The sequence below is a fragment of the Dromiciops gliroides genome, chromosome 1, assembly GCF_019393635.1.
Source record: "Dromiciops gliroides isolate mDroGli1 chromosome 1, mDroGli1.pri, whole genome shotgun sequence".
Taxonomy (NCBI): Eukaryota; Metazoa; Chordata; class Mammalia; order Microbiotheria; family Microbiotheriidae; genus Dromiciops; species Dromiciops gliroides.
This window is the reverse complement of record NC_057861.1, coordinates 472698778-472725039: the sequence shown is the minus strand read 5'-3', so window position 1 is coordinate 472725039 and position 26262 is coordinate 472698778. Positions and strand designations below refer to the sequence as shown.

Below are 26262 nucleotides of genomic sequence, written 5' to 3'. Positions count from 1 at the left end.
TCATGCAAAAAGGTGGTACTTGAGGTAAATTTTGAAGAGAGAAGATTCTTCGAGATCAAAATGTGGAAAGAGAGCATTTCAATTGTGAAGGACAGCAACAGCGAAGGCACTGAGATAGAAGATAGCATGTTATATGTGAGAAACACAGAGAAGGCCAGTTTGACTGGACTCTAGCATGTGGCAAGTGGAATAACATACAATAGGGCTGGAAGATAACTTGGGGCCCAATTCTGGAGATGTTTATAGGCTAAATATAAGGGTTTTAAAAAATTTTATCCTAGAGGCAAGAGGGACCCACTGGATATTATTGAGTAGAGTGACATGATCAGAATCATACTCATGGACAATCACTTTTGAAGCACGTGCAGGATGGACTTGAGTGGGAAAGGCTTAAGGCAAGGAGTGCATTGAGGAAGCCACTCCAGCCATCTGGGCAAGGAGTGCTACAGACCTCAATTAAAGTGAGTCAGAAGCAGAGGATGTTGTAGAGGCAGAAGGATAAATTTAGAAACTGAGAGAGATGAGAGAGAATAAGTTTAGGGCAATGAGGCAGGAAGGATAGATCTGGGTCCTGCATATAAAGGCCTTTGAAAAGTTCATATTTGGTCATAAAGTCAATACAGAATCAGAGGAGTTTATTGAATAGGGAAGTAACATTGTTTAATATGTCTTTAAGGAAAATCACTTCGGCAACAGTGTAGAGTGAGATTTGAGGCAGGGACACCAATTAGTAAGCAATTTCAATAATACAATCAAGAGGTTATGAGGGGGGCAGATAGGTGGCACGGTGGATAGAGCACCAGTTCTGGAGTCAGGAGGACCTGAATTCAAATCCTACCTCAGACATTTGACACTTACTAGCTGTGTGACCCTGGGCAGGTCACTTAACCCCAATTGCCTCACCATAATAAAAAAAATTTTTTAAAGGTTATGAGGGCCATAACTAAAGTGGAGAATAGAGAAAAGGGAGTGGATATAAAAGATATTGTGGAGGTAGAAAAAAGATTTGTCCACTAAAGTAAAGAGTATATTTCAAAACTATATTCTAGCAAGGATCTAAAAAAAAGATAACAGATCAAACAATGATTAAGAAATCCAAAAAGAAATATCAATAAGTTTCCTCATTTGGCCCAGGACAACATAAAAGAGAGTCAGAAGTCAGAGCCAATGAAAGAAGTATCCAAGAAAAGTTCTCTCTATACATGGTAAACAAGGCTGGACACCTGTAGCAAGGCCTAGGTCAGGAAAACCTGGAAGGTGTGAGGGGCAGGGTGAGAAAAGAGAAACCCAAAGGAGGACCCAGAAAAGGTAGGTATGCAGTAGCAATGGAAAGGCAATGAAAAAAAAAATTACTGCAATACTCTGACTGGAGATAGTCACCCACAGATCTCTATTCTAGAATACTGAAGCACGAAAGCACATTGCACAGAAACATCAAAAAAGGTGAAAGGTAGCAACAAGAGCCAAGGAAATTGAGACCAGGACCAAATAAGACATCTCCTCCCCATCCATGAGTACAGAAAGAGGCAGTGCCTGATCTTACCACAAATAAGCAACTCAGAAACTGAGCTTAATTTAGAAAGGAGTAAACATACATCTCACATGAAGTAATATTATGAGCTAAAAGCAGAAGAGTTACTGTACAAACAACTAAACGCATAACTTCAGAGGCAAAAAAAAAAAAAAAAGAAAGGAGAGGAGAGGAGAGAAAATGCAACCTTGGCCACAGGGGCAAGAGTATGTGGAAGAAATAAAGCTGGTCATCGGTAAGTAAACTAGTCCGTTAGTCAGGAAAATTGACTGACTGAGGAAGCCTAGATACCATATTTAAAGGAATTCTAAAAGACACTTAGTCAGATTTACTAGAACTAGATGGAATTCCCTGGTAACCTAAATGAAACCCTAAAAATGAAAGCTCCAAAATGCCACAGCCAAAATCCAGAGCTGCTAGCTTAAAGAAAAAATTCTGCAAGTAGACAAATAATAGATTCAAATATTAGAAAAACCACAATGAGGATCATAACAAGGCTTAGATGCAAAGAGTATAAAGAGAAGAAAATATTGGAATACAATATTCCAAATGGCAAAAGACAAGTTTACAGACAAGAAAAATTCCCCATACATGAATGAGTATAATTCTATAAGGGTAAAAATATACCTTTAAGTGAATAAAAAACATTCAAGTATTCTTGATGAAAAAACTGAGAAGACAAGAAATTTTGAAATAAAAAAGTGTTTTAAGAGAAACCAAGAAATGTAATTACATTTAAATAATTAGAAAGGGCTAAGAAAAGAAGCACACTTTCTAATGATAAAGATGACTCTCCCACCATAATCCCACCATCTTCAAGAGTTACACACATACAAAAAAAGTTGGGAATGGAATGAAATCACCCACAAAATGGAGAATGAGATAGAAAAGAGAATGCAATAATATATGATTTATCAAAAACACACACACACGGAGCAGAATTTGTCATGTTTCAGGTGAACTAAAAAAAGCAGAGACAGCAACTGTGATCTGGCAAGAGTAAAAACAGATAGGGACAAAAGAGAAACAGAAGGAAACTATATTATGCTTAACAGCATTATAGACAATAAAATAATGGCAATAACTTTTATATACCTATAAATACATACTAAATGGCATGAAATATAAGTACTTAAAGGAAAAGGTAATAGAATAATGGGGAGAAATTGAAAGCAAAAGTATAATAAGAACCTCAATGTGATCCTGTCAGACTTAGACAAATCTAACAAAAAGAAAAACAAGAAAGAAGTGAAAAGTTAGATATGATAGCCCTCTGGTATTTACTGAAAAGGAATATTCTTATTATTTGAGTTGTGCATGACACCTTTAGAAAAACTAAGCAGGTGTTAGGGAATAAAAACCTCATAATCAAAAGAAGAAAAATTTAAAAATTAAACACATTCTTTTCTGACAACACAAGAAAAATCATATCAAAGAGTTTCTGAAGAAAGAATTGAAACTTAAATGGTGATAAAATACTTTATTTTTAAAGAATTGGGTCATAGATGAAAAATAAAAATTAGAAATTTTTACCTAAGAAAATGAAAATGAGTCAATATAAGAACTTTTGGGATGCAATCTAAGGGGAAAAAATTTCTCTCTCTAAAAGCACTTTATTCAACCAAAAAAAGGAGAAAGAACATATCAATGAATTGAGCACACACTAAAAACAAACTAGAAAACAACAAATCAACGAATACCTACTAAACACAAAATCGCTAAAACTAGGAGATGATCGTTTTAAAACTAATACAATTATTTTATAGAGCTAGAAAAAATAATAACAAAATTCATCTGGAAAAACAAAAAATCAAGAAAATCAAGGGAAATAAAAATTAACAGGAAGGTGGGTTAGCTGTACCAAATCTGAAGCTCTACTATAAAGCAGCAGTAATCAGAACTATCTGGTACTGGCTAAGAAATAGAGAGGAGGATCAATGGAATAGGCTAGGCACAGGAGACACAATAGTAAATGACATTAGTAATGTACTATTTGATAAACCCAAAGACCCCAGCTTCTGGGATAGGAATTCAGTATTTGACAAAAATTGCTGGGAAAACTGTAAGATAGTATGACAGAAATTAGGCATAGACCAATGTTTGACACCTTATACTAAAATAAGGTCAAAATGGGTACATGATTTAGACATAAGAGGTGATACCATAGGTAAATTAGGAGAAGAAAGAATAGTCTACCTTTCAGATCTTTGGAAAGGAGAACTGTTTTTGACCAAACAAGAGATAGAGAATATTATGAAATGCAAAATGGATGATTCTGATTACATTAAATTAAAAAGGTTTTGTACAAACAGAAGCAATGCATCAAAAATTAGAAGGGATGCAGAAAGCTGGGAAACAACTTTTATAGCCAGTACTTCTTTTTTTTGGGGGGGGGGGGTGGTGAGGCAATTGGGGTTAAGTGACTTGCCCAGGGTCACACAGCTAGTAAGTGTCAAGTATCTGAGGCTGGATTTGAACTCAGGTCCTCCTGAATCCAGGGCCAGTGCTCTATCCACTGTGCCGCCTAGCTGCCCCGCCAGTACTTCTGATAAAGGCCTCATTTCTAAAACATATAGGGAACTAAATCAAATTTATAAGAATCCAAGTCATTCCCCAATTGAGAAATGGTCAAAGGATATGAACAAGCAGTTTTCTGATGAAAAAATCAAAGCTATCTATTCCCATATGAAAAAATGCTCTAAATCACTATTGATTAGAGAGATGGAAATTAAAACAACTCTGAGGTACCACCTGACACCTATCAGGTTGGCCAATATGACAAAAAAGAAAAATAATAAATGTTGGAGAAGCTGTGGAAAAATTGGAACACTAATGCATTGTTGGTGGAGCTGTGAACTGATCCAACCATTCTGGAGAGCAATTTGGAATTATGCCCAAAGGACTATAAAGCTGTGCATACCCTTTGACCCAGCAATACCACTTTTGGGTCTTTTCCCCAAAGAGATCATGGAAAAGAGAAAAGGACCCACATGTACAAAAATATTTATAGCTGCTCTTTTTGTGGTGGCAAGGAATTGGAAGTTATGGGGATGCCCATCAATTGGGGAATGGCTGGACAAGTTGTGGTATATGAATGTAATGGAATACTATTGTGCTGTAAGAAACGATGAGCAGGTAGAATTCAGAGAAACCTGGAAGGACTTGCATGAACTGATGATGAGTGAGATGAGCAGAACCAGGAGAACATTGTGCAGAGTATCATCAACACTGTGTGTTGATCAACTGTGATAGACTAGATTCTTCTCACCAATCCAATGGAACAAGAAAGTTCCAAAGGACTCATGATGGAAAAGGCTCTCCAAATCCAGGAAAAAAAAAAAGGAACTGTGGAATATAGATTGCTGATTGGACCATACTATTTCTTTTGGTTTTGGTGCTATAGGTTTTCTGATTTGAGGTTTTTCCTTTGTGCTCTGATTCTTCTTGTATAACATGATTAATGCAGAAATATGTTTAATGTTATTATGTATATATAACCTATATCAGATTGCCTGCTGTCTAGGGGAGGGGGGAGGGAGAAAAATTTGAAATTGGAAATCTTATCTAAACAAATGTTGAAAACTAAAATAAATGAATAAATAAAATTTTAAAAACACCTAATAAAATAGATTAACTATTAGCTAACCCAGTTTTGAAAAGGGGGGGGGGCAGCTAGGTGGAGCAGTGGATGGAGCACTGGCCCTGGAGTCAGGAGGACCTGAGTTCAAATCTGGCCTCAGACACTTAACACTTACTAGCTGTGTGACCCTGGGCAAGTCACTTAACCCCAGTTGCCTCACACAAAAAAAAAAAAAAAAGAAAGAAAAAAGAAAAGAGAGAGGGAAACCAAATTATTCATCTAAAAATGAAAAAGGAGAATACACAATTGAAAAGGAAATAAAAGAACCTACAAGAAATACACCGTGTCCCCATTGGATGCTAATAAAACTGTTAAACAAAATGGATGAATATTTTGTTACAGCTGTTCAGTCATTTCAGTTGCATTTGACTTTGTTACCCCATTTTTTATTTTCTTGGCAGAGATACTGGAGTGGTTTGTCATTTCCTTCTCCAGCTCATTTTTACAGCTGAGGAACTGAGGCAAAAAGGGTTAAGTGATTTCCCCAGGGTCACAAAGCTAATAAAAGTCTGAGGCCAGATTTGAATTCAGGAAGATAGGCTTCCTGCCTTTATGGCCAGTGCTCTATCCACTGTACCAAACAACTGACCTAAATAGTAACTAAAGAATATAAAAATATGTGGCACTCCACTTTCTAAGGCACAGCAACTATATAAATACAATTACAAAATACTTGATTTCTCATAATTGGGTTGTGCTAAGATAATAAAAGTAACAGTTTTACCTGAGATAATTATTCAGAATCATACTAAATAATCAAAGTATTATATTATAGAATTGAAAAAAAGAATAACAAAATTCATCTGAAAGACATCAAGAATCTAAAGGGAAATCATTGAAGTAAGAAGTAAAAAAATAGGGTCATGGCAGTACCAAATCCCAAAATTTGCTACAAAACATCATTTATCAAAAAGTATTTGGGGGGGCAGCTAGATGGCGCAGTGGTTAAAGCGCTGGCCCTGGATTCAGGAGTACCTGAGTTCAAATCCAGCCTCAGACACTTAACACTTACTAGCTGTGTGACCCTGGGCAAGTCACTTAACCCCCATTGCCCCGCAAAAAAAAAAAAAAAAAAGTATTTGGTACAGATTTAAACTACTAAAATTTGATCATCAGCAAAAATAAGAACATCTGATCCAGAAATAAACATTTATCAGAGTGTTTGATAAACCCAAAGACCCAAACTACCCGAATAAGAATTCACTATTTGGCAAATATTACTTGGAAATCTGGAAAGCAATCTGACAGTAATAGGCTTGGACCAAAATTTATACAATATACCACAATAATATCCAAATGGATGCATGACCTAAATATAAAAGGTAATGTCACAAACAAATTAGATTACAGAAAATGGACAATTTTGTTTAAATAAAATTAAAAGGTTTGCACAAACACAATCAATGCAGTTAAACTCAAAGGAGTAATAAATAGGTAAATCAATTTCTGAGTAGCACACTTCTGTGATAAAGGTCTGACTTAAATTTATAATTACAAGAGTCATTCCCCAATAAATAAATGGCCAAAGGATATAAACAGGCAGCTTTCAAAAGAAAAAATATCAAAAACTTCAACAACCAATGAAAAAAGTATTCCAAACCACTGAATATTAGAGAAATGCAAACTACAACAATACTAAGGTTATACTTTACACCTATTCAAATGTCAAAGATGACAAAAACGGAAAATAACAACAGATGGAGAGGATGTGGGAAAGATAAGCACAATAATGCACACCGTTAGTATAACCATGAATTGGTCCAACTATCCTGGAAAGCAATTTGAATCTATGTCTAAAAAAACTGCTAAATCATGTATACCCTTTAAGTTAATGAAACTATTAATAGAGGCATATACTCCAATGCAATAAAAGAAGGAAAAGGTTTAAAAGTGTAAAATACTTCGTAAACCTTAAAGCACTATATAAATGTTAAATATCATCATCACCATCATTACTGTTGTTGTAAGGATGGGCGGGGTTGAGCCTAGACAATTAGCCTATTCCACTTAAGGTGAGTGATAAAATGCTTAGAACTTTATATATCTACCAGGTTGGAATACATTTTGATTATTTATTGGGTTTGAACAGGATCTAGATATCTCCCTGGGGGAGACAGAAAAATTGTTCACATTGTCAGAAGGACAATGCCTTCCAGAACCTGGGTAAAATCATCTAGCTTATTGGAATCAGAGATTTAAGTGTCTAGCAAAAAAGAGGAGAGAGCATTTCAGCTAAATCCTTAAGAAGAAACTTACTAGGAAGTGGGGGTGGAGTAGGGTAGGACCAGAACACCAGGCCTCAGCTTTGGTCTCAGTCTGTCCTCCTTTTTATTGGCCAGGAAGGTACAGAGGATGTAGATTTTTTTTCCTTGGCATCCTAGAAGTATCACCAAGAATGGCTGATGACAGTGTCAGCATTGGTGGCTAATGATATAATGGACTGAATGAAGAAAACAGATTCAAGTCTCTATAAAGAGCACAAAAGAAAAGCTATCCCAGACCAAAAGGGAACATCTTGAGGGTTCCAACAAAAGGATTTCCAGGAGCTATAAACTTAAGCTCACTTTCCCCTTGACTCTATATGTACCCAAAGGAAAGAGAGTCACAGACTTTTTTAGGGAGAATGTTTTATACCAACTGTACAGCCTTTCTAAAACCCAACTAAGCTTGGCTGACCAACTGATATCAACTGATAATTATAGGGGGAAGTTCAATAGTGGAGATTCGTGAGCTGTCTAGCATTAGAAAGATGGTCCATAACCACTCAGGACTACCTATTCCTGGAATCCAAATAAACTGACCTTCTGGGCACCTAATCTGCCAATGTAAGTAGGGTTAAGACTAAGTTAAGTACCCTTAAAACTTACCTGTAATAAATTACTATAATGCTTCTGTCATAACAAAGACATGGAAATTGATAGAGAAGCAATCGGTTTCAGAATAACTGAACGAATCAGGGTGTATGAATGTAATGGAATATTAGCATGGTATAAAGAAATTTTAAAAAGAAATGAATGGAGGGGCAGCTAGGTGGCACAATGGATAAAGCACCGACCTTGGATTCAGGAGGACCTGAGTTTGAATCCGACCTCAGACACGTGACACTTACTGGCTGTGTGACCCTGGGCAAGTCACTTAACCCTCATTGCCCTGCCCCCCCCAAAAGAAATGGATGAAGGTAGGGAATAACTATGCCCTCTACCCCAAGAAAGAAAGGAAAAGTATCAAAGAAACATGTCCAGAAAGAGCACAGAAGAGATACAAAGGATATTAAAAGGGCACAGGTTAGAGAGACAGCTTTGGGACTAACAAGCTCAATTAAGTATAAACTTTTTTTATATAAAGAAAGTTGTGATTTCATATACAATACTCCAGCAACATTTTTTTGTGTGTGTTTATCAAATCTGGATCAAAATTTAATTTTCTTTAAAAGTTATGATAAGTAGAATACAGAATTCAGTAAAAATCGATAAATCCATAAATTCAGAGGTATGTTTTCCCATATGAATACATTACTTTCATTATACATTAACAGTATAATAATATATTATATATGTATATATATGTATATATGTAATAATTAATAATGTGGTAATAATAATGATAACTACTAACATTAAAGATCTGCAAAGTATTTATACAGATGAGTCCATTAGATCTTCACAACCTTTTAAGATAGGTATTATTATTATTATTTCCTTTTAGAAATGTGGAAACTATGCCTCAAAGTAGTGAAATAACTTGCCTATGGTCACAAATGCTAGTGGCTGAGGCAGGATTTGAACTTAAGTCTTCTTGACTGACAAAAGCAGCACCCTATCCTCTATACTGTGCTATTTCTCTGTATATTTGTATCTACAGGTAGGGCCAAATCAGGAGAATTTTTTTTTAAAGCCAAGCTTATCTCTGACAGGCTCTTCCATCTTTCCTTTAAACTAAAGAAATAAGAACTTTATTTATAAAAAAAAGAACTTTATTACCCTTTTTAGAAGGATTTATATTTATAAAGCAAAATGAATATCTGTGCAAGACAAAGAAAGGAATTATTAATGGTGGAATAAGAATCATCAGAGCAGAAGATATTTGGATTAGGTGATCAGAATACCTCTCAAAGGATAATTATGTAATATTAAATTACATAAATCCTTGTATACCTGAACTTTAGGCACATCTTTTCAATCAAATAACCTTACAGCTATGACTTTAGACATCATTTATGCAGTTCATTTATTTTACAGATGAGAAAACTGAGGCCCAGGAATGTTAAAGTGTCCTAGGTCAAATAGTTAATTTGTGGTATTTTAACAGATGAGAATCCAGGTCTTCATTCTCATAATTCACTGATTTCTCCATTGTCCCAGTTATTTTGCCTAAATTATCCCTATAATTTGCCTTAATTTACCTTTCATTTTGCCAATGATAATAATCAGCAAATCACATAAGGTTAGAGTAACAAAAAATCTTAAAAGCACAAAACATGACATAGTAGAGACTGTGTTACATATAAAATCTAACCACTGAAACAAACATTATGACCAAAGAAGTCCTAATAATTTTATCATCCTTAAAATGGGGATAATGATACCTATGGCTACCAATCCTGGGAACATCCATCTTGGGACTACACCACCTTGGCTGGTGACTGAATACAAACTTGCCAAGCTCCAGACCAGACCAGAGTATAATTCACATTCCAGATAGATATTTAAGTCAGGTCAACGTGGTAGCTAGAAGGCACACTGGGTAGACTGACTGAGTTTAGATCTATTCTTGAATATTTACTAGCTGTGACCCTGAACAAGTCACTTAACTTCTGCTTTAGCTATTGTGTGCCTATTCTCTGCAAAATGCTCTGCTAATAAAAATCACCAGAAACAAACATTTAACTTCTAATGTAACGATTGGAATGACGCCACCTGCTGGAGACTTACTGTAGAAAAGCTCTGCCATGAGGTGAAGGTCTCTGAGGGCCAGACCATGCGTCTTTTCTTTCGTGTCAGGAAGTGACGTTTGCTTGTGGGAGGAAGAAGGGGGAGCCTGGAGCTCTGACTCACTCTCTTTCCTATGGACTCTGGCAGAGAACGGAGCTAGGAATGCTCTCTCCCTTTAATAGATAGGAATCTAGACCTCTCTCTCTTTACCAAATGCTTATTCTCCTTAATAAATGCTTAAAAGTCTAACTCTTGCTAAAGCTTATAATGTATTGGCGACCACTCATTAGATTTTAGATAGTTAATTAGAATTTTACCCCAAACACTAATAAGGTACGTATCATATACTGACAGTTACCTATTAAACTAATATTAATATTCTGGCCATCTGGACCTGGATTTTATTGCTCTCAAAAGTCAGTTCCTAGATTGTGGACTCCTGCTACCAGAACCATTATGCTGCCCTTTCTGCAGCACCTGTATGTGATTATCATTTTATTAAAACTTATACAAACAACTCAAGCAACTTCACCTCAATCATATCCCTGTCACAGGAATTTCAAAAATATTGTCCTCTGGGATTTCATAAAAACCTATCTAAAACATTCCCTCCACCTTTATAAAAAAACAAATCATACATTTAAGTTCCTGACATTTTAATTAAATTTATTTCCCTTTATTAGAGATTTGTCATCTTCATCAGTAACATAAGCCAAAGGATTTGATTATGTAAATGTTGACAAACCTTATCTCATAAATGATCCATTCCAACATTTCAACATTTAGTCAGTCAATGTACTTAAAGGAAACTACAGAATTCAGAATGTAGGTGAACATATTTTATTGTCATTTTATGTGGTTTTATAACCTTGCACTGTTGGTAGGCAGACTGTTCTGTTTATTATTTTGGGGGAAAGTTCAAGATATGTTTCTTTTGTAAACCTGGATTCAACAAAAACAACTCTCCTTTGGGGGAATGCTGGTGGAAGATAAATGCCAGCTGAATTTAGCCAATTCATCATGAGGAAGTATGGGTAGGGAAAGGTCTTCGTTATTAGATGACTGCAAAGTGTATCTACTTATCATTGCTGCCAATGAGTTTTGACCCAAAAGAAGTCAAGGAGGTATATATGTTTGAAAAGGAAGAAAAAAATCCATCTGGATGAGTCTGATTAAGGGAAACAGTATGAGGGTTCAAAGATAAGGGAAGTAGATCATGTTAGACTAAGTCTCACAGATACATGGTCTCCAGAGAAGTAGGAGCAGAGATTGTCGGTCTATAGCATTAAGGGAGAAAAGCCAACTTCCTACAGAGGTTAGCAACAGCCTTTTACATGAAGTGAGTGAATCTGCTTCAAGCCAACAAACCAGAACAGAGAGGACAGAGAAGTTACCAGAGGACAAAGTCATTAACAACTATAGAAGAGAGGAAGAGAGAACCACTAAAGGTCAAGACTGGAAAGCTTAAACCATTGCTGGAGATTGGAAACCAATTAGAGAAAGGTCAGGAAGCAGGTAGAAGCAAATATGAATTTCTTAGGTTTAAAAAGCCCTGAAAGTCTCTTTTGTGAGTGTGGTGGAGAGAAGAAAATTCTTCTCACAGTATTAGGCTCCCACACTGAGCTAAGGAAGCTTATTCTTGAAGGAATGAGAGATGTTACAGCTTTGTCAAAATCTTTTATCAATTAGAAACTGTTGAAAATTAAAATATGTTTAATCTTCCTGTCTCCTATTATAATAATAATAATAATAATAATAATAATAATAATAATAATAATAATAATAATAATAATAATAATAATGACATGTCTTTCCACAGAACAAAACCAGATCAGAGAAAATAATGTCTCCTACAGGATAACCCAGATGAGAGGCAGACAGGAAAAACACAATACCAATTTATTTTGTCCCAAGAAGAAAGAACCATGATCATGTGGACACCCTTCCAAAGGGACCTCCAGGACTCCCTTTTTCTAAGAGTATATAAGGTTTTTTTGTCCATGGGTTACAGAGTGTTATCAGTTTCAATCGTATGATAAATTCAACCCAGAAGCAAAAGCAGTTTAACAATTTCAGTTATAACAAGTATGGAGGAAATACAGAAGCATCATGATAAGATTACAGGATTCCAAAAAGGGATTTGGCAAGGATGAGGACGCCCAGATTTCCCCATAAGATAGGGACTTACTATCCTGAGAAAAGAAGTCACCAGGTGGGGACTTTTATCTGCTAGCTATCTGGGTTCAGTTTGGAGTTCAGTTGAAGGACATTTTGCTCCTATTAACCTAGGGTTTCATAAAAAATATTTTTGGATAATAAGGCACTTCCATCAAATCCAGGTGATCCATATATTCATATTAACAAAACCATCTATATGCCAGTTTATTTTGAGGACAAAATTGGAAAGAAAAAGTTTGGTCACATGAATCCCTCTTGTTTGTTCCTAGAGAAAGGGAACTTAAGCATATTATCATCCTTAAGTCTACAGTTATTAGTCCATGGGTTCCCTTTTTCTCCTCCCCTCTATGTGGTCCACTCTTTTATTGCCAACATTCCCTCAGAATGAAATAAAAATCACCTTATCTTTATTTATAGTCAAACCCCACTGTAAAAGTACATACAGGAGCAGCTAGGTAGAGCAATGGTTGGAGTCAGGAGGGCCTGAGTTCAAATGTGACCCTGGGGAATTCACTTAACCCCAATTGCCTCCACAAAAAAAAAAGTACAAAAAGAAAGCACATTTAAAGAAAGCAGGAAACTCCCAAGAGCAACAAATGCCAGTTTGCCAGGTACTCAGGAGAAAGTGGGAGAGAGGAAAGTCAGGAGGAAATAAATTCACCAGAATCCAGTAATAGTGAATTGAGGGAAACTGCAAAATTATTTGGAGGTAGCTCATTCCTTAAACAGTCAGTAATCCAAACAAGGTTTCAACTGTTCATTATAATATTCCATTCTCAGGAACAGTGCTTTCATTTGCAATTAGCTGGCAAGCAAACTCCTAGGCCCCTTACCACTATGTAGGGCTCAAAAGTTCCCTGACTTCCCCAACCCCCATAAAGTATCTCCTGTGTTCCTCTTTCTAGCTCAGAAAAACTACACTTTGTCATCAGCCCCCTTGATAATAAGGAGCTCCACAGGCAAAGGCGTTTTAACTAAGAAAGATGAAGGAAAGATAGTCTGGTATAGGGGAGTGCTAGCTAGGCTTGTAGTGATTAATATGATGAATTAAGTAGCACTTTGTAAACCTTAAAGGACTAAATAAATGTGAGCTATTATTATTTCAGTACCAGGGCTGGCAATTATTAGCTGTAAAATTGGGGTAATTATAGCACCTACTTCTCAAGATTATTGCAGAAGCAAACAAGATAGTACTTGTAAAGTGCTTTGCACACCTAAATAATTGCTATTTATTGTTGTTATTATTGTGGCTAGGATCTCAAGCTTCCCTTTTGAGGCCTTAGTTTCTTCCTCTGTAAAATACAGTTAATGATAATTGCATTAATCTAATTCACAGGGTTGGCATGAGGAAAACCCTTGTACCTCTAAAATATTATCTAAATGTGAACTATTAGTTCTCCCTGTGTGTCTGCAGACAGGCTCAGGAATCACTGTTCAAACATTTACTCGTGTAACTTTTCACCTGGGCTGGTTTCTGCCACTATAATGCCCACATTCCCTATAAGTTTTGAAAATGGGTGCTATGGTACAACCCTCAAATGCCTAAAAAAAAAGGAGGGTTGTATGCATTTTTTCAAAGCAAACAAAAGAAAGAAAAGGTATTTTTCTTCTACCAACTGGGGTATCAAGGGACTCAGGCTCATGAAAATAAATGGTAGCAGTGAGTATCCACTGTGGAGCATCAGCAAGTCAAGTCCTACCACTAACTACTAAAAGATAAGAGTAGGGTCACAGAATATATAACAGGTCTATTGAATAACAATAATATTGCTTTATTTTTAGACCTCACTTTTTTGCCCTTGTAACAGGGAATTGGCCAAGCCCAACCCTTATAAACATGGGCACTGTGTTCAGTTGATACAATCCCCAAAGAATTCACTCTTTCTTTCTTTTTGGAAGCAAGTGGGGTTAAATGACTTGGCTAGGGTTACACAGCTAGTGTCAGGACAAATTTGAACTCAGGTCCTCTTGACTTCAGGGATGGTGCTCTATTTACTGCACCAGGTAGGTGCCTTGACATAGAATTCAATAGAATTCAAAAGGCACTAACCAGACAAAATGTTTTCTCCCTCTTGCCCAGCTGAGACGAAGGTAAAATATATTGCTGTGAGGCTCTGGGTGAGGAGTCTCTTGTTCATTACCTCTTTGCATCTGTTCTTTTCTCCTTTTGGGCAAGGGGGAATTGGAGATACCTGTAACTAACTGAGCTTTAAAATGTAAGGGGAATGAAACACACAAGTCCTATAAGGAGAGCTCAGGCCAATGTTTGCTACCAACCAAAGCACCAGTAGACTGGGGGCCAATTCTAGAGGTGGTTGGGACCATAGGGCATGGTATGCCCCCAGGTATTGTTTGAAAATTTTTCTTATGTCTATTCTTGGTATATATTCATAGTCAATATCTCTTTGGAAAAGCTAATTGATGTTAATTGGCTGAATGAGATCCAACACTGAGGTATATGTCAAGACCAGTGAGGGAAAGATGTAGCCTTCCTTGCTCTGTCTTCTTTCACAACTTCATTATCCAACTTTACAGCAACAATTTGAAAAGTAAAACAAAACTGAAACAAAAGCAAAACAAAAACAGCGGGGCTTTGCTTATGTGATCAGTGTCCACAAGATTATGATGAGATCATTACTCTACTTTTTTCCTCCTCACACTGGGAGGGGGTGTTCCACTCCCCCCACCCAAATCTAAATAGTAGCATAAATCTATATTTTTAACAACTCCAGAACAAAACATTTCCAATTCCTTGAATGACTCTTTCCCCTTTCTTTTCTCTTCTCAAAAATTCCTTCTCCCTTCTTTCTCAAATACTTAAAAGTGATCCAAAAGTCCCCCAATTTGGGAGGAAAAACTACTGGTGCATGTGGACAGTCTCTTGTTGCTAATCATTAATTTCAAAGAGAAAAATCAAACAATAGCAGACTATGGCTATAGACAGTGCAGTACAGTACAAACTACAGAATCAGTGAACTTTGGTTCAAATCTCCTGTATTTGATGTTACCTGTTGCGGAAATTTATTTTGATTTGGGGACCCTACCTTTAGGCCGAGATTAGAAAGCCTTAGGCCCTCAGGGTCTCTTCTGTGTGGGAGGGGCTGGTGCCCCTCCCCCTCAGCTTCAGCTGAGCCAAAAAGCCCCGTGGGGCTGGCCAGGTCAGACAGCTGTGGGGAAAATGCCCCCAGCTCCCTCCACCCTGAGTGGAGCTGTCCCAGAGATCCTGGGCTCATCCAGGCCAGGCTCTGGGTGTAGCCTGTGCTGAGGCATCACCCACGTGCACGATGTGCATGAGCATCGCCCCGGCCCCAGCCGCAGTCCTGGCTGGCGGATTAGCTTGGTGTGTGGGTGCAAAAAGCCCAAGATTTGAGTGGAGAAAAGGAAAATATATATATAGACCTGGGAGTTAGACTAGGAGAGGCGGCAGATGAGAGACAGGACAGACAAGGACACAGGAGAAGGCTAAAAGACTAGGAGCAAGGAGGAAAGGCCGGCAGACAAGATAGAGAGACTGGGCAGACAAGATTAGAAGTTCCAGGGGCAGCAGGTGGGAAAGAGATGCAGTGGAAAGAGACGTGCCGCAATGCTCAGGTTGTACATTTTATTTCTCTGTATTCTTAATTTTAAATAGTATCTCATAAATAAACACTGCTTTGATTATTTAGTTAAGAGGTTTCTTAATCCTTTGCTTATCAATTTTGAGAGTGGAGCAGTATGGTGGAACTTTATAAATGGCCCTTGCTAAGTTAATAGCAGTCAGATAGCCAAATAGTCAAAAGTCCCCAGATTAGTCACCCATAGATTAGTCCCCCTAATTTAGGCAAATCAGTCAAAATATTCTTACACTGTATTGGACAAGTCACTTAACCTCCTGGGCAGACGAGATACACTGGGAGAGCTCTTTTCTTCTCTTCTTCCCTTCACAGAACATTTATCATCACTCATATGAGAGTTCATCAATGGCAACTCCTCCCACCACCAAAACAATACAGTGCCTGGCATATAGTCGTTGTTTAATAAATGTTTATTGACTGACAATGCTTACCCCTTTTTTCTCACTCTTTTCAGTACTTTGTCCACTTCCACAACCTCCAATTTGTCAGCCCCTCAGTGCTCTCCCAGGCCATCCTTTCCCCATCTCGACCCCTTCATGAACCAGTTCAACTCAACAAAGGCTCCCATCTCACCCCCTGCTGCCTTCACTCCTATACACGGTGCTGCTGATTGTAGGTAGAAAAATCACAGCTGTTCTGAGTGAGTCCACTACAAATTTATGGAACACAATCTCAACTGGGCCCACCCTGCTACTAAGCAGTCCTTCCACACCTTCCTAATTAACTCACTCTCCACAACAGCTTTTTTCAAAACTTTTCATGCCTCTTCAAACCTCCCAATGGCTTCCCCTCTCCTACTCTCTCGGCTGAGAACTTTGTCTTATATTTTACTGAAAAAATGGAAGCCATTCAAGAGCTCCCCCTTCTCGTCTATTTCAAAGCAATAGAATGTCTTCCTCTACTTTCTCCTTCACCCCTTGAGGGAAAAGATGTAGCCTTTCTCCTTGCCAAGTAAAACCCCAATACCTTCACAAGTGATCTCATTCTATCCCATTTCCTCCAGCAGTTTGCCCTTTCTAACATCCCCACTGTCTATGTTCAATCTCTCCCTGTCTACTGGCTCCTTTTCTACAACCTACAAACATGCTCACTTCCCCACCCTCAAAAAACCCTCACTTGATCTTTCCGTCTCTGCTAACAATCATCCCATATCTCTTCTGCTTTTATGGCTAAACACCTTGAGAAGGTCATCTACAATAGATTGTTTCCTCTCCTCTCACTCTCTTAACTCTCTGACCTCATTATTCAACCAAAACTGTTCTTTTCAAATTTACCAGTGATCTCTTACTTGCAAGAGCCAATGTCCTTTTCTCAATTTTACTTTTCTTGACCTCCGTACAGCTTTTTACACTGTCAAATATCCTCTTTTCCTTGATATTTTCTTCTCTGTAGGTTTTCAGGACTCTCTCCTAGCTCTCCTCCTACCTATGTAATTGCTCCTTCTCTCTTTGTTGGATCTTTATTCAGGTCAGGTCCACTAAACTTAGGTGTCTCTCAGGATTCTATCCTGGGTCCTCTTCTCTTCTCCCCCTATACTACTTCATTGGTGATCTCATCAGCTCCCACAGATTCAATTATCTCTGCTCCAATGATTCTCAAATTTCCTTATCCAGTACTAACCTCTCTCTCTATTGCTCTCCAGTCTCCCATCTCCAAATGCCTGTTGCACATATAACCTGAATGTCCTGTAAACATCTTAAACTCAACATGTTCAAAAATGAACTTATCTTTTCCCCGCCAAACCTTCCCCCTATCCAAACTGCCCTACTGCTGTCAAGCACAGCATCATCCTCTCAGTCCCTCAGGCATGCAGCCTAAGTGTCATCCTCAGTGTCTCCCTCTTACTCACCTTCCATGTCCAATCAGTTGCCAAGGCCTGTTGATTTCACTTTTTTTGCTCAGTACTCACTGATCAGAGAGTAGAGCCATGAACTTCTCAATCTCTCTTTTAAGGAGGAGGCACAGGACAGTTATCTCCTCATTTCTCATGCAGCTGTATTCATTTTGGACTTCAACTTCACCATCCCCCCTACCCCAGCCAGGTACCTCCCTTCCTTCTTCAGCTTTCTTTTGTGTGTCCTTTTCCTCCAGTATATTCTATGTTTCTTAAAAACAGGGACTGGTTTTTCCCCCATATTTTTTATCTCCAGTGCTTAGTAGAGTGCCTGGCATATAATAGGTGATTAATAAATAGTTGCTGACCGACAACATCTCTCAATACACTTAGTTCTCTCCTCCAGTGCCACCACCATTGTGGTGCAGGCAGTCATCTCCTTACACCTATATTACTATAAAAGGCTTCTGGTTGGTCTCTCCCCACTCCAGTCAGAAAGTAATTTTTCTAAAGAACAGGTCCAACCATGTTATCTCCCTAGTCATAAACTCCAGCGGTTCCCTATCACCTCCAGGATCAAATACAAAATCTTCTATTTGGCGGCATTCAAAGCCCTTCATAACTTAATCACTTAACCCTTTCCAGTCTTATGTCCCATTACATATTCTTTGATCCAGTAACACTGGCATCCTTATGCTTCTTCAAACAAGACACTCTATCTCCAGGTTCTGGACAACATTTTCACTCTCTAGGTCCCCATGCTTGAAATGCTCTTCCTCCTCATCTCTATCTTCAGGCTTTAAGTCCCAGCTAAAATTTCACCTTCTTTATCAATGAGGCCTTTTATATCTCAAATCGAGTTGCTTCTCTCTGTTAATTATTTCATGCCTGTCCTGTATAAGTTTGTTTATATGTAGTTGTTTGCATGTTATCTTCCATATCAGATTGTGAGCTCCAAGGGAAAGGACTATATTTTGTCTTTGGAATTTAGCACATCTGACACATAGCAAATGTTTAATAAATATTTATGGACTAACCAAGTATCTTCTTTGTACATAGTGGTTTACATGTTGTTTGCTTATTACACTGTGAACTCTTTGAGAGCAGGATTTATTTTTTTTTTGCTTTTCTTTGAATGTCCAGCACCTAACATAATCCTGGCACAAAGTACAAGCTTAATATTAATGCTTGCTGACTTGGCTTGTTGACTTCACAGATGCCTCAACACCTTAAGCAATCTTTTCTCTACCTAAAAATTGGATTTCTGATTTCATGATCCTGCTGAAAATTCTCTCCCTAAAAATCACTAAAATCTCAAACACAAAATACAATAAATAGTCTTTTCTAGTTTTCATCGTCTTTAACTTTTCAGTAGTTCCTGATACTGCTAATCATTGCCTTCTACTAGATATTTTCTCCTACCTTAGTTTCAGAGGTAACTTACTCTATAATTCTTTAGGAATTATCATGGCCATTTAGGAAGGGACCTCAGAAGTCACCCAGGAGTATAGGATCATACAGTGAGAGCTGGAAGGGTCCTTAGAGATCATCTATTCCAAAACTCTTATTTTATATATGAGGAAATGAGGCCCAAGGAAAAGGAAGTTACTCACCCAAGGTCACACTGACTTCAGGTCTGGACTTTGAATCCAGGTCCTCTGATTCAAAATCTAGCATTTTTTCCACTGAACCTGCTGCCTCTAACAACTCTTCCTCCATCTCCATCACTAGCTCTTCCTAATCCATTCATATGGATCGGGTATGGAAGCTTTTTGTCTTTAGTGTACTTTTTAATCTTTCAACAATCTCATTCCCTTCTCATAGTTTTAACTACAACATGCAGATGACTTCCACACATCTACAATTCAACCTTTCTTCTGGGTCCTCTTCATCTACAAGACATTTCCATCTAGATATTCCACCACCAAATGCATATTTCTCCTGTAAATTTTCTTGTCATTTTAACTTTACTGTTTCTGAATATGGCAACACTGTCAGCTGTCTCATGCCAATGACCTTGGAGTAAGGTTTCTTTTCCCATTTTTTATATCCAACCAATTTTCAAGTTTTATTGATTTCATCTTCACAACACCACTCCTATCTATTACTTATTCTTATAAGTTTATTGCTTATATTACTATTGCTACTGCTGAAGTACAAGCCCTTTTGCCCAACCACCTAGACTATTCTTTTTTAAGTAAGATTTAATGATTCCTTTAATTTTTACATAATATTATTTTCTTTATAACTTCACACCTCCACATTTTTTATCCTAGAATTGAAACATCCCTTGCAAAACTGAAAAACAACTTAACAAAAACAAGTTATATGAAGTGATCCTCAAGCAATATACAATATTCCACCCCTGGAGGACCTGACTTCTCTGAAGAAAGAAGAGAGTTCTGTTTATATCATGCCTTCTGGGATAAAGACACATTATTACAATGATTCAGAGTTCAGCTTACTTTGAGTATTCTTTTTATTTACATTATTTACAATCATGTTTTTTCATAACTTCATTATGCATGAGTTCTCAAAAGTCTATGTTTCTCTGAATTCCTCTGAATTCTCTGAAAGACAGGTCATTTATAATTACATTCTAATATCTCATTAAATTCATATTCCATAGTTTGTCCATCCATTCCCCAATCAATGAGCACCTATCTTGTTCACAGTGCTTGTCTACTACAAGAAGTATTATGAGAAATAGCAGTAATATGTAACTGTCTCTAATTCCTCTTAGTGTGGCACTGTAATAAGGGCATCACACCACCCACCAGCCCCAAGAAAGTCTATAAACTCCTTGATGGAGTTTATTGTACTTTATACTTCTTTCATAATCTTTCCCACACTTATCATAGGGCTGTCATAAAACTGAGGCATAAAACTTGGTGACTGACTGATAACTAAGCCCAAAGTACACAACTACAATACTGCCCAGAACCTTTATGTACCAAAGAGAGGGGGTTGCCCTTTGGGCACAACTAAATAAAGAAACCACAGTGCAACATCAAATAAGCAAAGGATTTCTTTATGAGAAATTGAAATTGAAAAGGTCACTTCCCAGATGTAATTAGTCACTGGGCTACTGCTATAACAGAACACTTTGGATAGAAATGGGTGACTAGTTTCCAAGTTAATTTATATATCCCTCGATTGTCAAACTGTTGTGTAATTATCATTCTGGTATCAGTACAAAGGAACAGAACTGCATATTTAAAGAAAATTAGTAAATACAGGTAACAAGATACCTTCTGGTTCCATTTTAGTCCTGGAGAGTGCCAGAAAATGACAGCTATCACCTTTATTCTTTTAAAAAAAAGTGAAAAGGTTATTATAAATTCATTCATTGTATTAATAAGACATATGTCGGTTAATCTTGCAGTTACTGTAAGCAACAACATAATTTACATACATACTAAACCAAATGAAAACAAAAACACTGAGGATCATAGTATTCTAATACGCAAAGGACTAAATGGAAGCAATGTAGATTGGTGTTCTGGTGAGGCTAACAAATTGGCTTCATTTCTCTAAGATTATGAATCATTTATATTTGAAATCGAGATCCAAAAGTTTCAGAATATAAATGCTTTATTTTACCCAAAGTCCTAGAAATTACACCTCAAATCTTTGTTAAACACCAGATTTTTTTACCTTCTACCATATCTAAAATAAATATTTATTTATATTGTTATACATATTGTTAAAATATATAAGGTCTGGTAATTCTTAAGATATGCATCTTTTAAAAACTTTACAGCACAAGTTTCATTAATACTTAGATCTAAATCAAATAAAATGCATTTTCATTCCACTGATTTAAAAGTCATTTCAGCATCAAGAGGCACATTCATTTTCCTATTTACATATTTGTTTTTAAAATACAGAACATTTTTTAAAGTTTTAGTAAACTGACAGTTTTAATGTATGTGGCAGGATTCCTGACTACTTTGAGTTCAGCAGTTTTTTAATCACTGTCTTCTGCAGCAGAAATATGATTTTGCTAATTGGATTTCTGCATGTTAGGAAACTAATTCATAAATGATGCACAACTCCAGCTCCTTCACTCTGAAAGACAGCAACACTTTCTAATTGACTTTTCCTAGATTTCTCTTCCCTTCTACATACTTTTCTTTTCTCTACATAAGATTTCCAGAGCTCAAAACAAACTACAAACAGCACTTAAAGTCAGGAGCATTCAGGAAGAGCTGAGGCCTGTCATATTTTTACTCAGTGAGAGGTGAGGATAAGAATTTCATTTCAATTAAGGTATAAATTTTTCATACAGTTTCACTTTAAAAAGTGAGCTTAAATGAGCTAAAGGTAAATCAAATGGGAAATAAGGAAGGAGAGCAATTTCTTCATCTAATTGTATTGGTTTCATTAACTTCCCTTTCATTTTACCATCCCTCCTCTATGCTCATTTCTCATGTCTGAATTCTTCAAGAAGAAAAACAAAAAGGCCACTAACTATATTTAGTTTATATTATATAAACTATATTCAGTTTATATTTTCACCAATTCTGGTGCTTCAAGAGAAAAAATTCTGAAAATAAAAGTCCAATTGAAAATTTTATGACATTAAAAAATGGAGCAAATGTCAGAATTCACTTTGCCAATGATTCCCACCGAGAACTGTAGAATTATAAGAGGTTCATCTCATTAAATAACTCATTAAACTATCAAATTTATAAAATTTTCGATCTTAGCAAGGATGTCTCATACCCCAGCATTATCTGACCTGCTTCTAGAAGTGCTAGTTATAGCAATAAGAACCCCAAATCAAATTATAATGATATGGTGGTAGTGAGACTGAAAATAAATCCAGGAGCATCTAGGTGGTGTAATGGATAAAGCACTGGCCCTGGATTCAGGAGGACCTGAGTTCAAATCTGGCATCAGACACTTCACACTTACTAGGTGTGTGACCCTGGGCAAATCACTTAACCCTCATTGCCCCACCCCCCAAAAAAAATCCACAAAAATCTTCAGCATTTCTATATAATGGTAACAAAAAAATAAGAAAATTATAATAAAAACTTTATTCAAAATAACCACTAAATGCATAAAATAGCTGGGAATTAAGCCATAAAGGCACATGCAAAATTTACACAAATATGACTATAAAACATTCTTAACAGAAATAAAGGCTTGAATAATTAGAAAGAAATTCACTGATCATACTGATCTATACCAATATAATAAAAAACAGTAAAACTTTCTAAATTAACCTATGTAGTGCTATAATAATCAAATTCATGAGATGATTCTTTTTAGAATAAGAAAAATAAAGCCAAAATTAATTTGGAGGAACAAAATCTAGAATCTTGAGGGAAATATTAAGAAAAAGTATAACTACAAAGGATATAACACGACCAGACCTTAAACTATATTATAAAATAGCAATAATCAAAACGATATGAAAAATAAATAAATAAATAAATAAAACCATATGGTATTAGTTACAATACCAAACAGAAAAATTGATCAGCAATAAAAACTAAATAAGCAAGAAAGAGAAGCAATCAAAACAGAAGTCCAATGTATAAGTTAAAGAACCACTGGGGATAAGACTCTTCTATTTCATAAGTCTGCTGAAATGGGGTAAATTCTGACAGAAATTAGATTTAGACCAATATCTCACATTATTTACAACAATAAGCTCAAAATGGATATGCAATCTAATTGTAAAAAATCATAACATTAAAAAAAACACGATCGGTTACTTTTCATAACCATGGCTAAGGGCATAATTATTTACCAAACAAGGGATACAAGAGATCACAAAAGAAAAAATTTTAATTCAATTTTTAAAATTAATTTAATTTTTAAAATTTAATTTAAAACTTATAAGTTCAATGATGACAGAATTAGAAGCAAAATGGTAGAGTGGAAAAATATTATCAATCAAATATTAGGAATGAAAATCAGATATTCAAAAACACAAGAAACTGATATAAATATTTAAATATATTTAAATATATTTAAAGAAATAAATATATAGACTAGTCATTTCCTATGAGAAAATTAATCAAAGAATATAAATTTTACAAAAGAAAAGGAAGCTATAAATGATCACATGAAAACATGGTCCATAACAGTAATAATAAGACAAACATCTTTGAGATCTTATGTCATTCTATGCAAAATGATAAATAGGAAAAAAGATGTGAAGAGCTAATGAAGAACTGATGCAACCATGGGAACATGGACACAATGATGTACTTTGGGTGGAGCTGTGAAATGGATGATTCGTACTCTATTTCAATTTAAAACTCTATAAGAAAAGTGACTAAACTGTTAATACTCTTGGCATACCTTGCTACATAAAAAAGAACACTGACTCTCAAGTCAGTTGACCTGCTTCATACTCCATACCTGCGCCTCACTACCTGTGACTTTCAGCAAATGATTTCATCTCGCTGAGCCTCAGCTTCCTCATTTGTAAAATGGTCTACATGGCCTCTGAGGTGCCTTCCAATGCTAGATCTACTATAACCCATAAGTCAAAGACAAAACCAAAGATCTAGTATATGCCTGTGTGCAAGTATGTACATAAACAACATACACACGCAATATTCTTTGTAACAGCAAAAGGAGAGAGAGGGGAATAAATGGAAAAACTACAGCATCTAAAGGTAATGGACTATTACAGCATGGTAAGAAGTAATTAATTGAGAAATTGATTTTTAGTGATCTCTTCATTTGTATTTTTGTAGTTGTTTTGTAAATTCTTCTCATTTCTGTTATTTTGCTCTGCACCAGTTCATGTTAAACTTATAATTATTTGTACACAGTGCTATAGAGAAGTTAGTAATACAGTGGATAGATCACTAGGCCTAGAGTCACGAGGACCTCAGTTCAGATGCCACCTCAGACAAGTGTCTGAGAACAAGTGTCACTAGCTATGTGACCCTGGGCAAGTCACTTAACCTTGAGTTCCTCATCTATAAAATGAGCTGGAGAAGGAAATAGCAAACCACTCCAGCATTTTTGCCAAGAAAATTCTAAATGGAGTCCCAAAGAATCTGACACAACTGAAATGACTGCATAACAAAAACAATAACACAAATATTCCAGTATTTTGGTTTCTGAAATGAAATTACTGGAGCTACATTCTCCACAAAAATACTGATTCAGTATTTTTGAAGGCATGTTCATATGTCAGCCACTGCTACTAGGGGGACAGGTTCACCAGAATAAACTCCTAGAATATCTCAAAATGACTAATATGATTATTATCAATATCTTGAATTTTTCCTCTCTTCAACAGTAGCATCATTTCTAGAAATTCTTTAAGAAGAATAACCATAAAATGTAAAAACCATACCCCAGATCAATCTGCAAACCTGTCTTGCTTGATAAAAGAAACAAAATTTAAAGAATGTCAATAAACATTTATTAAGCACCTACCATGTGCCAGGCACTACAATGACCACTGGAGATATAAATATAAGCAAAAAGAAAGTTGCTGCCCTCAAGGAGCTTACATTCTAATGGGGAATGAAAATACATAAAAGGAAGTTGAAAAAAGGGAGAAGTGGAAGGTACCCAAAAGGCCATGGTGGTAAAGGCTAGGAAGTGAAGAATAGTTAGTCTAGGCCCTACCTCGAAATGAAGTTATGGGAAGAACTCACTGGTGGGAAAAGGAGGCACAGGGCAGAGGGAAAAGGAAGCTGGGGCAAGGTGGTATGGCATTTCAAAGGTGGTCAAAGAAACTATTTTAACTATTTTAAAGTCTTAGAACTGTCTCAGAAAAAAGAAGGCAATTTCTCTATGAATTAATATAAATAATATCCTAAAAGGTTTTGCTGTGTATCCTTCTTTATTTTGTTGGGGTTTTTTTGTTTTCTTGGGCAATGGGGGTTAAGTGACTTGCCCAGAGTCACACAGCTAGTAAGTGTCAAGTGTCTGAGGCCGGATTTGAACTCAGGTCCTCCTGAATCCAGGGCCGGTGCTTCATCCACTGCACCACCTAGCTGCCCCTATGTATCCTTCTTTAACTCTATTTGTGTCTTTCTTCAATTTTCGTCTTGACCCTACATTTGTCTTTAAAAAAAAAAAAAGCTAACACAATAATTACTTGCTGACTGCAGGCCCAAACACTGAGAGATTAAGTGACTATCCCCAGGCAATATAAAACCATATGTCAGAGGCAGGACTTGAACATAGGGCCTCCTGACTCCAAGACTGCTGTCTATCTACTATTTCATGTTGCCTCTCTGATATTTTCATACATTTGTATATGTGTATATATGCATGTGTATGTATGCATGTGTGTGTATATGTGTGTGTGTGTAAACACACACACATTTTAATGCTTAAAACTGCACTAAGACTTTTGGGATACCCTATACTAAGCCTCCTATCTGCAGCAATTATACCATTTTTAAATTAATTAAGATTAATTTAGTTTTGAGAATTTTTTGTTAATTTCATGACTCTACTTGAAATATCTACAGTCATACTATAAAGCTGAAAAGCTACAGTTGGAAAATCTAATTAGTAAATTTAATATATGTAATAACTAT

At 36.4% G+C, this 26262-nt stretch overlaps 1 protein-coding gene across 1 annotated transcript in view; it reads right to left on the bottom strand.

Annotated features, from left to right (window-relative positions):
* The window catches only part of FBXL17 (F-box and leucine rich repeat protein 17), a 519745-nt gene that overhangs the window by 351062 nt on the left and 142421 nt on the right, over positions 1 to 26262 (bottom strand). The window lies entirely within an intron of this gene.